General features: G+C 33.4%; 1 protein-coding gene and 1 long non-coding RNA gene across 8 annotated transcripts in view; one reads left to right on the top strand and one right to left on the bottom strand.

Annotated features, from left to right (window-relative positions):
* Positions 1–16,391, bottom strand: part of LOC108972100 (formin-like protein CG32138) — an 82,942-nt gene that overhangs the window by 33,847 nt on the left and 32,704 nt on the right. The window lies entirely within an intron of this gene.
* LOC108972101 lies at positions 7,042–8,082 on the top strand. 2 transcript variants are annotated; one of them, XR_001993609.1, is made up of 4 exons: positions 7,042–7,469; positions 7,529–7,588; positions 7,727–7,833; positions 7,913–8,082. It is a non-coding gene; the product is annotated as an uncharacterized LOC108972101 (long non-coding RNA). The 2 variants fall into 2 exon arrangements; XR_001993608.1 differs by having other exon boundaries at positions 7,727–8,082.

Below are 16,391 nucleotides of genomic sequence, written 5' to 3'. Positions count from 1 at the left end.
AATTGGCGCCACGTAGCGAAAAGAAGAAACGACTGGCGCGCTGTTGTTAACTCGGCTATAATCGCGTAAGCGGTGTCAACGCCAATCAAGAAGAAGTGAATTCTGGGAAATTCTGGTTTTTGTTATAGTGTCGGGCGAGGTCGAGGGCCATTTAATTCTTTCACTTTCCAGACACAAACAAAGAATTAATATAACGGGATAAAATTTTTCGGTAATAATTATATAGGTAACTTTATGGTGGATATATCCGTAAATATTTGGGCCAACTGAAATTTGCAGAACATGTTTTATTCATAACAGTGTTTCTTTGCGTCTCAAATAGATACCATTGCGCGAAAACTTAAAAAATATAACTATTACCAAGATTTTCGGACCACTTGACCTTGTTCCATATTATTGCTGATTGTATGTAAGGTACCTAAATGAAACCGAGCTAACATTTTTTTGAGTATGTGGCATGTTAGTAGTATGTGAGATGAGCAAAAATAGATAAAATCTGGTCGGCACTACCTCCCCTCAAATATATTCAATATAAAATGTTCGGTTGCACGCGAAATTAGATCTTCATTACTTGTTTTATTTTAATATATTGCATTATTATATTCAATCATGCATTTTTATTCGCCCAAAGATTCTCAATTGGATTAAGGCCCGGTGACCGAGCCGGCCAACCCATAACCTCAACTCCATTTAGAGCAAATCAATTTTTTGCCAACCTGCTGGTATGTTTGGGGTCGTTATCTTCTTATGGAAGCATTTTAACGGCATTTCCATTCAGCATGTGGTAGCATAGTTGACTCCATTATTTCAACGTACAATTTGGCAGTCATGTTTTCAAAATAATGGACCTGTACCATGTTAAGACAAGCTACCCTTACATTGATTTTGGCACCTCTATGTTTTACCGTTCGTGACCATTGCATCGTCCAGCCACTTCTATTATTCACAAACCACTGCTATTATTTCGAACACTACATCCGTACCTGCATATTCTGTGGTGGTACGATATCGGCGGTTCTGAAAAATTAGTAGCTTGTTGGGAAGAAAAGATCGTGTGTAAAAATTCGAGTTGTTATTTCCAAAGCTGAGGGACTTGCTCGCGTATATACAGACAGGACGAGGTACATATATTTCCAAATCGACTCAGCTTATCACACTGATCATTTACGTAAATATGTATGTATGTAGTTTCTAGCTCTCAATGTAAAAACCACATATAAAAAACGCTTAAGAAATGGTCAAGAAAATTTTCTGTAAAATGTGGCAACGCTGGTTTTGCGAAGAAACGTGAAATCAACAATTGTTTCTTGAAGGCAACTCAAAGTAATCGTTAAATTCATCCTAAATTAGTTAAAATCATTATTATGAAGTGTAGTTCATTTTGAAATGTTGTATAAAAATTACCAATCAGCAACAACATTCCTTAAATCGCATATTACACGCTGAGTTTATTTTCTTTGTTTATTCTCTCTTGCTCTTCTAATGTGGATCAATCACAATGCGTAACTTGCTGTCAAAATTACTTGACCACAGCTCAGAAAATAATTTTTTTCTTGAGCATTTACTTGAGAGCTGGAAGCCAACCTTTAGTCCGAAACTCCAGGCAATAACATCATAAATTATAGAATGCATTCTGTCAAAATCATCAAATATGCACTATGTACATATGTGCATATACATAGTATGTATTTATATGTAAGCACCACTTAAGGAAAACCAATCTGGAGCCAGATAGCTTTCCTCGACGTTCCTACGAGATAACTTTCTCGGCCTAACCTCAGTAGAAGCACAATTTTTGATTTTTTTTTTCAAAATCCTGTACCGTCGCTAGACTCTTCTTTGAAATTTAAACAAATATTTTCTCCCTTTCAATATTTTATTACCATAATTAGAAAGAAGATTGGAATGAAACTGCTTCAACACTAGGTGCACGTAAACTTTCGTCCGCAACTGTAAGCACATCTGTCCGTTGAATCACGTCATCAGTATGAGTGTCTGAACAGATTTAGCTTTCTCTTCCTCCACTCCTCCAATAAACGCATATGTACATACAGTTATGTTCACGAAAATAATAGTGCGACAGCACATAACACTCCAATCTTATTGCTGGCATGTTCTTTCTTGTAAATTGAACATTTCTACAATACTTTCGTGGAACAGAATATTGTTAACAAAAAAAACACCAAAATGCCGTTATTTTTACTTTGCGTTGCTTTCTTTATGGTATATTTCAATATTTGCACCAAAAGTCTCTTGTTCATTAAAATAGTAGTGCTCGAGCGGAATAGTTGAAAAAAATTTAAAAAAAAAAATTTAATTTTAACTGACATCAGTAAATGTATTAAAATAATGTAGTAATTGTGTCATATAAATTTATTGAAATCGCTCTTTATTTCTTGTTTAGTAGGTTGAAAAAAAACCTTGCTCAATCAAAAAGCGAGAGTTAATAGATAGTTAAGTTAAGAGATCAAGGCAAGACATATGTATAAAGAAATCGAAGAAATGATTGGTTGCACTGCTCCGATGATATTTAATTCTATTCATCATATTATTAAGCCGAAACTCGTGGTGGTAAGCGCAAGACTACATTTCTAGAGGACCGACCAATTGTGCGATACATCAAAGCGAAGCCTTCGGAGTCGCCAAAAATAATGAAAAATGAATTGAATCTAATGGTGAATGCTGTCACAGTTAGCCAAAGGCTAAGAGTAGCTAATTTACATGGAAGGAATCCGATAAAAGTACCCCTTTTGACGAAGAAGCACTTCAATGCAAGAAAAAAGGAGTTGCGAAAGACCATATGTATTGGCCCGCTCAAAAGTGGCACAATATTTTATTTACGGACGAGATCAAACTTTTATTCTTGGTGGTATAGGGTCCAGGTAGTGTGTTCGTTGTCCCCCAAACACAGAATACCACCAAAGGTATACCACAAAGACAGTTAAATATGGTGGACTGAAGACCATGGTGTGGGCTTCTTTCTCGTATGCTGGCGATGGTCCAATCTCTTTGATCAGTGCCATTATGGAACAAGCAGTGCACATTAATACATAGAAAGATGTAATGCTACCGTATGCTAGTTGGAAAATCTCGTTAAAATGGACATTTCAGCAGGATAATGATCCTAAACATAAGGGCAAACTAGCTAATCATTAGTTCAAATCTGAAAACATTACGTGACACCATGGCCAGCACAATCTCCAGACCTAAACCCGATCGAAAACTTATGTGGCGGTGTTAAGAGAAGCGTAGCAATAGCAAAGCCATCGAAAAACACAGAGCTTTGGCAAGTGTTTAAGGAGGCAAGGACTCAAATCTCTGTGAGGCGCTGTAAGGACCTTATTGATTCCATGCCACGTCGATGCCTAGCCATTATAAACAACAACGGATTTACAACAAAATATTAGACCTTAGAGAACATAATAAATATGAAATATTTACTTTTACTTTCATATTCTTTGTTTTATCGTCTTTTTTAATAGCCACTACTATTTTCTTGAACAGCAAAATTTTTCAATTTTATATTAATTTAATGACTGTATGTAAACTAAAAATTTTTTTTAGTAGATAAAACTGTAAATATATCATACATCAATTAAAAATTAGGTTTTTAATAATTTTTTGATCGAATATTGTACTTATCATGTGATTTCACTGTTAAATAGTTAGTAGCCACCGGCACTATTATTTTCGTGAACACAGCTGTATGTATACATATAGACAACAAAGTTCTACTGCATATTACAACAAAAAATCAGAACTTCCACAAAGCTCAATGCCGAAAAGCCGAAAAAGGCAAATACGCCTTACTCATCATACTGCTTTTCGACTTTTTATTTGTTTTGACAATTATTTATTGCGTTTATCATTTAGAGTAGAAAAAGCTTTTAGCGATGCGTCATGTTTTCTTATTATTTAGCTTTTTTGTTTTTACACACTTTTCGTTGTTCTCATTTACATTTTTTGTTTATAAACAAATGTGTTTATCTGTTGTTTCACTCGCACCCACATCTCTATCCGTCTGTATATAATTTCACGTATACAATTAAAAATATTTATACGAATAATCGAAAGCCTATTCAATCTCATTTTATTCAAAAGTAAATGCATCGCGATTTTAATATGATTACTCTCCGTGCACATATTACATAAGTATGTACATATGTACATACTCATGTACCATATGTTTTAATGGTTTATGTAAATTCATATTTTTATGGGTAATTTATTATTGTAGCGGATGTACTGTACTAAAGCTTCCATGTAAATATGTACATATGTTTGCATGAATAAGTGCACAGTTATGCAGATAATTGACCACGAATCTGAATAGCATTAAGCTCTGTCCCATTTTTATGTTACCCAATTAACTAAACTATTCATATGTATGTATATATGTATATACATACATACTTATGTATGTACGTACATATATGTATATTCTCTGATGTAGATTTGTATTATAGATACCACAAACATACTGACACTTAAAACGCAATAACTTCACTTCCAGTCGATGAAATCTGCTGAAATTCTCACTGGATAGATCCCATAATATGGAAACCATAACTTTGCCTATTGGCTGTTGAATCCTTTTTCGCTCTGAATTGAGTTCATCGCGTGTTGTTCGCTCGCATGGCGCGATGTATCGAGTAAATTTATAGTTCTGGTTCGCGGTGTCTTTACGAAAACTAACCTTATATTAATTATCATTCAATCACTCTTTTTCAGTTTTTCACATTTTAAACACTCAGTTTTTCACATTTAAACACTCCCAAATAATGGACAGCTTCTTACTTTATTCATTATTTTGAATTTATAAAATAATATACATTTGGAGATATTAAAAAAAAGGTCAAGCAATTTTAACGCTTCATTCGTTATTTTGGAAACTCTTGGAGTTACAATTTAATGCATTATTTTATGAAAGTAGTTTTAAACCATATCCAATTCAAGGCTAATTATTTAGGTCACAGAAATAAAACTGAAACCAAAAAAGGTTATATCCTTGCAAAAAAACATTTGACGTTTTAGAAACCTGTTCAAAAACATTTTGACGTATTAATTAATGTGGCCTATATAATAAAACAAACAATTGGTTTCACAAAGACAAGACACTGCCTTTTTATAAGAAATAAATGCATATGGATGTATTGTAATATAATACAAATAATGGTATAAATATTTACATTACTAACAAGACTGAATATATTAATTATTTCAATCTGCAACACGAAGTTCATTCCTTGACACCAATAAAGAGCTCGAATAAATTGAGTTATCAACAAAAATGGAAAGTAATAGGTGTATGCTGCTTTATATTCGCCTTCATCGCATCGCGATGCTATTACGCTTCTCTGAAAAAAAAAACAGATAACTGGTTCTACAAATGAGTACGGGCAGTGCCGGAAAATTACATACTTCCATATATGTACATACATACATACATACATATAAATAGGTGCATATATATTTATGTGTACATACAGTGGCTCAAAGTTATAATGGAACAGTATGATTAAAATACTTTTATCTTAAATACAAAAAATTTAAATTGAAAGAAGACAATAATTTTTTTTTGCTTTTAAAATTCTGTTTAATGTTCCTACATATCAACCCAAAAAAACTTTAAAATATTTCATATTTACCATGAAAAATATAACTATAATAATAGATACACAGAATTCAGGCTCAAAGTAATAATGGAACACTTATAAATAAGTACAAATAAATTAAGTAAAAAATTAAACATTGATTTTTTTTTATTATTTAGTGGGCATTCCTTCATTTTGTAAAACAGCTTTCAAGCGATTTGGCATAGATCCCACCAATTTTCGAATGTTCAAATAAGCCATCTTATCCATATTCCCTTCTATTATATGCATTATTCCTGGTTCATTAGCAGATATCGCACCCCACACCATTATCGACCCCATGCTATGCTTCGCAGTTGGGCGTAGGTTAATTTGTCTGAGTTCTGTGTTAGGCTTTCTCTAAACATATGACTGCCCATCTGACCGAAATATGTTGAATTTACTCTCGTCCGTGTATAAAACATTTTTCCAGAAGGAGAAATATTTGCGAATGTGCTGTCTGGCAAAGTTGATCCGTTTCTGTTTGTTGATCTTGCTTACAAAAGGTTTTTTCCTCGCAATTCTTTCATTATAATTGTGTTTCCGCAGCACATTCCGCACAGTTTCTGGATCCGAACTTTTCCCTAAATACTTCTCTGCTAAGGAAGCTAATTTTGGAGCACTTGTATGAGGATCTTTCTTAATTTGAGCTAAAAGCCAACGCTCATCGGCCTCAAAAAAAATTTTGCGTTTACTCGGCTTTGGTCTATTGCTGAAGTTACCATTATTTTTGTACCTTTTTATTATATAAAATACTGTTGTCGGAGCTCGACTCAAAATTTCACTTATATCACGGATAGATTTCCCCGATTTTGATAACCGAATGACAGTTTCTCGTTGTTCAACTGTGGTTTGTTTACCCTGTGGAGCCATCTTACTTTTAGCACTTAAACACAGAACTAGTTTCACTTGAATACCGAATTCTTGGGACTCCCCTTACTTTTTCTGTTTTAACTAATAAGAAATTGAAGTTAGTCGCGATTTCTGCAATGCATAAGTAGAGTGTTCCATTATTACTTTGGGATTAAAATATATGTTTTTACGAAAAAGTAATAAATTAAAATATAACAAATGTGAAACTTACAATATTTTTTATTAATTTTTTAAGCTTATGATATATACATTTTAAAATAAAATACAAAATATTTGTACTAAATCCTTATGATCAATTATACTGATCGAAACTTCTGCCTTTTTACTGTTCCATTATTACTTTGAGCCACTGTATGTATATGCTGATCAATGCACATGTTGATAATGCAATTGAGCGAAGAGCAAATAAGGGCACGAATAAAATTCAAAAGTGGGAAATTAAAGCCTTTTGTTTCAAGCAGATGCTTGTCTCACCAAGTTCGCTCGCATCATTCATCTCAATTATTGGCATCTGCTGCAATTAGATGCACTGAATCGCAATCTTTTGTGCGTGTAAAACATTTAAATTTCTTTTCGCATGCTACTTATTGTACATATATAAGAGTATCTAGTGTTCTGTCGTGAGCTAGAACTTCTCAAGGTTTTTGGCAGGAGCAGTGGCATAAGCAAAGCCGATGGCTGAAACATGCACGTTTTTTATTTCACTTCCCTTACTTACGTACATACATACATATGTACATATGTATATGTATGTATAATTTGCCTTCATTGTGCCAGAAAAGAATGTTGATAAGCAAGTTAACGAGAAAATCTACAAACGCCACTTAATTGATATAAAAAGACAAAAAAAGCACACCTATGTACATACACATACAATAGAGTCAAAGCTCCATGCGTCAACTTCATCGAGAAGAATTTTCATTTCAACAGTTTGCCGACTCTACCGACGTAAAACCGCTATAGGTATGTACAATACATTAATCTGTCAACATGCTGTCTTACCTAACTTTAACAATGGATAGGTGTGCCACCGAATCCCTTTACACTTGTGCATCTCTTCCGGCAGTTTTAAAGCTACAAATGTAAGTTTATATGTATGGATGTACTATTTATTATATGATTTTCCTTTCATTTTTCTTTGTTCATTTTTCATATTATCTCACCCATACATGCATACATGTACATACATATGTATTGTCTTTCGGAGTCTTTAACTTCAGTTAGTACTAGCATACATTATACAATCTTTGACGCGAAGCATACTTAGCTGAATACTTCGGACACAAATATACATTTAATAATGGCTAAAACGATGTTATTTTTAACGGTATATAAAAAGTGTTGCAAAGATTTATTAAAAATTTCAACGATTTGCTGGAATAATTGATTCTCGCACTATGAATAAGTATAACCACCTCTGATGACTTGGAGAACTTGGGGAAATCATTCATCAATTTTATTGACAGACGTTGGCCATTGAATCCTGCTTCTCTGAATCTCCGGGGTATAAATAATGTATCTACCATCACTCCTGCTGAACAAAAAATTGTATGTCAATCCAGTCGCAGCAGATTTGCTCAAATTGAAAGTAAGTATAACTACTTGACCAGTTTTTTTATGCCCAGTACTGTAAATGGATAGACGACTGACCCTCATGCAAACACCGACTAGAAATATTTTTTTTTAAAAACCCCATATCTGAAGGTATCAACTGAATCCTAAAAAAAAACATCATTTAATTTTTCATATTTTGGCAAATTACGAATTTTCGCATTACTAAAGAGTCCTTTGATAGAGGCAGAAGATGGCAAAGTCGTTTTGTATACAATCCACATTTTTTCTTTATTTAAACAGTAGGAGTGCTGAGGAAATAGATTCAAGTAAAAAATGCATTCTTGTGCCGTTTAAGCAACAAATTAAACATCAGTGTTTGGCATTAAATTTCAAAATTATTTTGAATCGAGATTATGGGGATTACAAAATTAATAAAAGGTAGTTTTTATACTCTTGCAACATGCTGCTACAGAGTCTAATAGTTTTGTTCACCTAAAGGTTGTCTGTTGTACTCTTGTAAAATATTGCAGAAAAGTGAGATAGCTTAATGAAACTTGGTACATACATATGTTCATCTGCAAAAAAAAAAGTGGTGACAGGTTCGTACATGGGCGTAATCGGACCATCCACGAAAACTCCATTATTCGAAAAAAGGAAATGCCATAATTAAGCACTAAACTAAATACAATAGCAAAGAACAACTGTGGGTTAAATTTTTGGAAAATGGACGTTACCACGTCCTATAATATGTTTAATGTATGTACATACATACTGTGAGCGTCAAAAATAAGTAAACAGCAGTTCTATCAATATTAAAGTGTTTATAACAATGCAGTCTAATAAATAATAATTTCTTGTTGTTTTTTTATTTATGTTGTTGGTATTGGATATTTATAAGTAGTTAGAAAATGCCGTTTTCGGGGACTTCAGCTCGAAAACTCATTTTATAAACTTGTATTTAATATTTTACAGTTTTTGCGAAAACTTTTTTGTAGTTATAAACTATCGCACACTTTGTGTGATTGAGCTTTTATTGTCAAGCTGCTTTTGTTGATTTGTCCCCCTTTTTAAGTATGAAAAACGCGACTACCCATAACCAGTTTGCATACACACGTACATACATATATTCACACACATTCGTAATTATTACTTATAAACCCACGCATTAAAGCCAAACAGGAGTGTTGTGTATAAATTTGCGAACAAAAACAAAAAATGAGTAATAACAACAAAGCCTAACAATGACAACATGCATACAAACCCACCGGACGTGCCCATTTGAATTTATTGAATAAAGGAACGAATGGCATAGAAATAAATTAAATAATTTCAATATACATACATACATACATACATACGAGTAATATGCACACGATTATTCTATTTACTCTCGGTGGGCAAAAAACGCATGTATGTATGTATAGTTTTTTGTAACTGGGGTTATGTGAGTGGAACGTTGGAAGTTGATGAAAATGACAGAGATATAGAGAATAGGGGAACGCAATTGATAGGCATCGGGTGTTTCACGTTTGCCTGTGAGTCAGCGGTGTTTTATTGATGTTAAAAATACCACAATGTACAGAAGAGTTCTTCAGTTTTTCAAAATAGTCAGCGGAAAAGTATGCTTAAGTTTTAAAAACTAAAATATGTATGTATTAAATGTACATATGTATGTACATATTTACATATAATACATATACTGTAATATTTGTATTATTTCTAAAAGAATTTATGGGTAAACAAGTACGAAAGGGTTAAAAGTTCAGGTGCAACTGAATATTTTATACTCTTGCAACTTGTAAGAACCAAGGGCAGGAAAATATCTTTTACGTAGTATATGGGAGTTGGAGTAGTATCGACTCGATTCTATCTATTACATATTATCATGCCACATACTAAAAAAATGTACCCAGGGTTTCGTTAAGGTACCTCACATTCAGTCACCAATCGTATGGTGTAAAATCAGCCGGAAGGTCGAAAATCCATACATACGTACATATATGGGGGCTAGATCAAGTTTTTGTCCAAGAAATACTGAGTAAAATATGTTCTGTAATTTTCATTGAGGTAACTCAAATATTAGCCTATATATCCAGCATAAGATCATCCGGAAGTTCGAAAATCTCTATATTAAGATATATGGGGGCTCAGGGAAGTATTGACTCGATTGAAACCATTTTTGAATTTCAGTTGTATATCTCACACATTGACAGATATTTTCAAATATAGATACTGGGGTCCACATATTCGTTACCTAGGGACTTGAACAGACTTGGTTGCATTCGAGAAATACTTGGTCAAAAGGTGACATACTTGAAAATAATTATTAGTGCAAAAGTTTATCCCGTTGTTTTAATTACTTCGTGATTTGTGTACTGTAAAATGAAAGAATCAAGTGGAATTTAAAATTATGTTATGTGAGAAGTAGACGTGGTTGTGGTGAGGATTATCTTTCGATTTCATCCATTTTTACACTCTCGGCAGCTGTTCTTATAATATTTACGCTGAGCAAATTTAGTTAATGTAGCTTTAGTAGTTTAGGAGATATACACCTTAAGATAGATTTTTACTAAAGTTACAGCTTGCACTAACGGATGGACGGACAGATACAGTCACCGGGATAGCAAATTTTCTCGTCATACTGTTCATTTATATATACATAAATAACCGTATATCTATATCGCCCAATTTTAGGTGATACGTACAACCGTTAAGTGAACAAAACTACAAGTTGCGTTGCAAAGTAAACAGGACATTTTGAACTTAGCGTCCCCTGGTGGCGCCATCTATATGAGGACTGGTGCGTTAGAATCTGCTATCTTTATCGATTGTCCAGTGAGAATCATGACATTTCATCGATTGGAAGTGAAGTTATTGCGTCTTCAGTGTCAGTATGTTTGTGTTATCTATCTGTACGAAAATGAGCTTCTAACAAAGAAGCAACATTACTTTTGTTTTAAAATTGTTAAAATTTTTACTTTATATTTATATTATTTGACCAAAAATCACATTTTAACCATTAACCACTTGCCGTATTCACCTGATATGGCACCGTGCGACTTCTTCCTTTTCGGAAAAATGCGTTTGCCTATGAAAGGAAAGCGTTATGCAAACCTAGAGGTCATTCCAAAGAATTGCATCGGCATAGCAGCGGTCATACCGACCAACGAGCTTAGACACTTGTTCGACATGCTGCTACATTGAAGCAGGAGGAGACTATTTTGAATAAAATAAATTGATTTTGCCGAAAAAACCATTTGTTCTGATTTTTTTTAAGTCCTGTTTACTTTGGAACGCACCTTGTATAATACTCTGCAGCAACAGGTTGCAAGAGTATAAAAACCATACTCCATCGAAATCGCTGAAGTTGATCCATTTATACTTATGTATACATAAATATTTTCATGAACAGTATGTATGTCCTGTAGTATTTAGCTGTATTAATTTTTCAAAGTATTAACCAAAATAACACCGAAATGTGTTTTTTGACAAAGTACAATAGTAAAGAATAGTTAAATTAATACAAAAAACTTTACTTATACATATTTTTTGTGAAGATTTAAATAAAACACGTAAGAACAGGTTCTGCTGTTTGTAAGCAACAATATTGCCTTTTCTAATAAGGCGAAATATAAAATGTTTACTACTTTATCAATCCGAGAAGTTAAGAAGAAAATGCAAAAACAAAAAACCTTTACTAAGGCGATAAAGTCTGAATTGGCAAAAAAAAATATCTGACTTTGTTTGGGGTTATTTTCTAAATATGTAGGTAAAAATATAACTAATATTACTACCAAGAGCCCAAAAAATATTTTTCTTTTTAAAATATTATGTTTTTGAAAATCCAAATTCAACATATCTATTACTATAATATAAAAATAAACAATAAAATATGTAATTGTCATATTTGTATGTCTCAAACAATAAGCGTTAATGACAAGAAACTAGTGTGTAACCTTTCCATAACATTCAGTCAGAATTGTGCAACAGATACTAAATGAACTTGTGGTATACTTCTTTCATGAAATTCACCACCAAAAGCTGAATATGTATGTATATCGATTATTTATTGTTGAAAACATATGTACAGCTAAAATTAACGACAAAGCCAAACAACCGAAATTAACCTCAAAATTATTTCAAATTTTTTTCACACTTATTCGACAAAAATGGCCATAATACACATAACACTATAAATGCATATTTACTTACATATGCACATAATGAGTAATGAAGATAACACAAAACTAATAGCAGAACAAAAATCATAAAGCTCTTATAACAAAATAATATGTTTTCCACCCACGTACATATGTACATAGTACATCCATATGTACAAATCATCAACATCTGCAAATCAACCAAGCGAGTGAAAAAGTGCAAACTCCACCACTACCAATCAAAATAGCAGCCATACGTAGATGTAAGTATGTATGGTTAAGTCTGTATCTGTTTGAATGTATGAATTTATAATTTTATGGTTTATGTTTTTCACTGTAATCAGTGCATAACCCTCTACTGCTACGCTTTTGCAACAACAGCAACGAATGCAGACAGCGGTCCATGTTTTGAACTCAACATGTGTTTCAATGCCTTTCCAGATAAACAATAAATTTCATTATTTTACTATCGTCAGAACCATAGCGCCCCGTTTTCACTAGATGTGCTTTGTATTGATGTTCTTGCTTTTGTATGGACAACATACATACATATGTATATGTATGTACATATTTACTCAAATGTATATCTAACAGTGCACAAAGAAGGTTGAACCAACTGAAGTTTTTATTTATCAACATATGTACATATGTACTTATACATATGTAACTAATTATATGTTTTAATAATTTAATTACAATCTCCCTTCATAAAAATATTACTTTTCATCAACATACAAAATATCATCAGTTCTCATCCGAAATTTTAGTTTAAACTTAAACAAAGCAATACCCTGACCGCTAGCCGAGTTTTTAGTTAATACCATGCTTTTTATGGGACATTTGGTAGAGCAAGAACCATTCGTTATAAAGTTTCGATAAAGCCTGTCAATGTAAATACTGTAAAAATTTGATTTCGTTGAGATTAGATGGAACAAGCGATCAATAGGGTAGTTTTCACATGTTCATTTCATACGGCCGAGGAATTGATCTTACAAAGACGGGACACTCTATAAGAAAATGTGTGTTGATCCTACTTCGTATACTTGCAAACAACTTCCACAACTAGGCCAGAAGCATCCGTAGCGGAATTCACACTAGATTTAGTGAATTAGTTTTCTTTGCATCACATTTTTTCAATGCAACCGCCTTCAACCGCTGGTCCACCAAAAATGTATGTATGTATATTATATTGAAAGAAAAGAAAAAGATCCGTCCTCGATGAACGCTTTAAAAAAGATAATTCCAAAGATTTAATTTCATATATTAGTGGCATTCCCACTTACCAGAAGTAACAGAAAATCTCAATTCAATGCCGCGTCGTTTTCAAGTCATGATTAGAACAAACTCTATGGACATGAGGAATGTTTGACAGTAATTTACGGCAGCCGCTTTTATTCAGGGCGCCAGTAAATGTTTTCCTGTTGCTTCAATATGTTATTGACCTAGCCCACGTGTGCTTAAAATAAAGCCTTGTAATTTGAGACAATCATAATGTGCTCTCTTTGCTTACCATTATGATTGTCTCACTACTACTACTGTAACACTACTACTACTACTACTAACTTCTGTAAAGCATGTTCACATGTACATACATACATGTATATGTATATACACAAAATCTCCATGGATTTAGTATAATGAATCCTTAAAATTGCATTCATTTTCAACAGAAGGCAGCGCGCCAAACATTTTAACATATCAGCCGTAAAACGTCAACGGCTCTCTCTGTTAATGACAGACGCTGTTAGAAAATTGTAACGGGAACAAAACTTGGTAAGTGTTCATATATGTATATATGTATGTATATAAGGGCGATTGTAAGAGCATTTGGCATACACAAATGAAAATGCGAAATGTAAACAAAAATACCTTTATATACTCGCGAGCCGAATTGCTTGAATCGTAAGAATTTCTAACACATTGGAGCACATACATATGCTTTTTGTGTGCTGTAATAATCCTTATGGCCAATTCACATTGAATTTTCCTTTCGCTTTTCCGTCAGACGTTTGAATTGACAGAAAAGTTAGACGTGTTTTTGTATGGGTACTCTCAACACTGAAAGCAAAGCGTTCATTGGGGCATACACCTTTGCCGTTTTGGTCATCACTTTGTAAAATTTTCTATTTTGAATGCAATGCTTAAAGAAATTTACTTTGTAAAATAAATGAACAATAATTTCTCATTATCGCTATAATCATATTCAGTGGCAAGGAATAAACTAGACTGAACGTTCCATAAAAAAGGAGTTGGACAAACAGATTTCGGAGATTGTGGATCCGTTGATATTATTTTTGTTTTGAAATGCATACTTTTAATATGTTTAGTATGAAGAGCATCTCATATTTGTTTTGTGGACAGAAAACTCGAATACGTTTCTTCTTTTAGTACTAAATTTGAACTCTTAATTGTAAAGCAAAAGTCCTCCACTTTTCAGTTTTCTATTGAATCCCTGAACAGGGTATTTAAATTTGCAACTATAACTGTAACACCCATAAAAAACAGACGGCTTGGCGAGCTCATTTAATTTAGCCGTTTCCGTCTGTCTGTCTGTCCGTTCGTTTGTATATATGTGCGTTTGTCTAATGCTAATGCGCACTTTCCATATAACACAATTTTATATTCCATATAATTTTTTCACTTTCAGTGCCCATAGTTGACTTTTGACTGAAAACATAAGGCAATGTGTGAGATATATATTTGAAATTCAGAGAAAATTCTTTCCCGTTAATCGTGTCTGTACGCAAAAATGGGTTGAATCGAGTCAATATGTCCCTTAGCCTCCATTTACCTATCCAATGATTTTGAATTGGCGGGCGACTTCGACTTATACTATATGTGAGTTATCTCAATGACAATGGGAGCATGTTTTATTTAAAAGTATATCTTTGTGCTTTGAATAGATAAAATTAACCGTAAACTTCACCTAGCCCTCATATAACTAATATTATGATTTTACAACGTCCGACTGACTTTCCTCCATATATGTTTTTATATTGATAATTATATCTGAGGTACCTTAATGAAACCCTGGAAACATTTTATTGGTCTGTGACATGTTAACTACTCTGTAGCAACATATTGCGAAAGTATAAAGGTGGCAAATCGGCGAATAATCTTGACTTCCGGTATAAAGTTTAAAACGTATACTTACTCACACATATATGCTTATAAACAGTTCGGTTTATATTGTCTACAATGCCTTTCAGAATCTAGCAAATCCAAAAATACACAATGCAGGCACTTGTAATAGCAAATAATATACGCGTGCGGTGTTTAAGTTCCCTAACACATGATAGCCACATATGTAAGTCTTTATGATAATTTACTATTCATTCTTCATAATTATTTGCGAATGCCACCTTTTTCCGCGCTTGCTCGTCATCACGCTGCTCCAACTCGGCTGTGCCAATCAATTAAATTGACTATTTGACTGCCCGGCTCCAGACTGATGGGATGCATTGTTGTTTTGACTACCTACTTAATTGGAGGACAATTGCTAATTTTTGCTTTTTTATTGAAACCATTTTGGTATTAGCTCCTCGTTATGCCACACATAAGGCGCAAAACGCTACGACGACACTAAATTCTATCAAAATTGTATACTTAAAACTTTAAGAAAACAACCTGCAAACGTCGCCCTAACACAGGAAATAATTCATTTTAAAATGAAAATAATGGAATAATTTAGTGATTATCTTTGCTCAAGGGCAAGTAGTACATATGTACATACTACTATGAGCAACAAATAGAAAGAATTTCTTCATAATTTTAAAATTCCTAATTTATTCTTCAAAATCTATGCCGTCCCACTCATGTTTAATGTCTTTAATTGACTCAAAATGGTTTCTCCGAAGCCGTCATTTGAGTTTGTTGAAAGCCAGAACTTACCACAGAACTTACACAGAGCTAAATTAGATGTGTCGTCGAAAAACTCACAAGAATCAATGCAGTATGCGACGGTGCATTATCGTGCAAAAACTAAGAGTTATTGGCCCATAATTCCGATCTTTTTTTACGAATAACTTCGCGCAAGCGACGCATAACACTCAAAAGGATTGTTTGGTGAGTCAGAGTGCAAAACACCTCGATAATCGAAGAAAACTATCAACATAGCCTTGATTTTTCGTAAACATAGATCTAAGCCCACCATGCCCGTCGGAAAGCATTA

This window comes from Bactrocera latifrons, unplaced genomic scaffold, assembly GCF_001853355.1.
Source record: "Bactrocera latifrons isolate USDA-ARS-PBARC rearing strain unplaced genomic scaffold, ASM185335v1 scaffold_379, whole genome shotgun sequence".
Taxonomy (NCBI): Eukaryota; Metazoa; Arthropoda; class Insecta; order Diptera; family Tephritidae; genus Bactrocera; species Bactrocera latifrons.
This window is presented reverse-complemented; position numbering and strand designations above follow the sequence as displayed.